We start from the raw sequence: 823 nt of genomic DNA on the forward strand, positions 1-823 counted from the left end.
GTCACATAGAGATCTTTCTCGAGGTGTATGATATGCTCAAGATAAACAGAGTGACGGATGATGCCATCAAGTTGAAAGGCTTCCCATTTTCCCTAAAGGGGAGAGCAAAGCAATGGCTACACTCATTACCTAAAGCCTCGATCACCACATGGGAGGAGATGGTAGAAGCTTTTCTTGGCCGTTATTTCCCTCCCGAAAAATTGGCAAAGCTTAGGAATGAGATCTCATCCTTTGTACAGTCAGAATTGGAGTCTCTATTTGAGACATAGGAAAGGTTCAAGGAACTCCTGTGCAAATGCCCATAACACGGATTCCCGGAGTGGATGATTATTCAGACCTTTTACAACGGTTTGAATCCGAGTACACGGCAACTTTTGGACACAGCAGCAGGAGGTACCTTAGGTAGCAAGACCCCCGATGAAGCCCGACAACTTATTGAAGAAATGGGTCTAAATAGCTACCAGTGGAATGTTAAAGAGAAAAAGAAAGTGGCCGAGCTCCATGAGATAGATGCGATAACTTCATTGGCGGCTCAAGTCAAATCATTGAGTAAGAAGTTTGATGCTCTAACTTCGAATAGAGTGGCGGCCATGACAACTTGTAGCGGATGCGGAGGAGGACATGCTTCCTCCGATTGCCCGATTTTCATTGGTGATGTATCTTCAATCGAGAAGGTTGATTTTGTGGGGAATGCAATGAGAAACCAAGGGAATCCATATAGCAACACCTACAATTCGGGTTGGAGGAATCATCCCAATTTTTCATGGAGCAACCAAGGTCCACAGAAGGCCATGGGGCGGCCAGGTTTCCAACAACAACAACA

General features: G+C 45.3%; 1 non-coding gene across 1 annotated transcript; it reads right to left on the bottom strand.

The window, feature by feature from the left end:
- Positions 1 to 206: 206 nt before the first annotated feature.
- Positions 207 to 313, bottom strand: LOC120252043. The gene has a single exon (XR_005533596.1). It is a non-coding gene; the product is annotated as a small nucleolar RNA R71 (small nucleolar RNA).
- Positions 314 to 823: the final 510 nt, after the last annotated feature.

The sequence above is a fragment of the Dioscorea cayenensis genome, chromosome 20 (assembly GCF_009730915.1).
Source record: "Dioscorea cayenensis subsp. rotundata cultivar TDr96_F1 chromosome 20, TDr96_F1_v2_PseudoChromosome.rev07_lg8_w22 25.fasta, whole genome shotgun sequence".
NCBI classification, from domain to species: domain Eukaryota; kingdom Viridiplantae; phylum Streptophyta; class Magnoliopsida; order Dioscoreales; family Dioscoreaceae; genus Dioscorea; species Dioscorea cayenensis.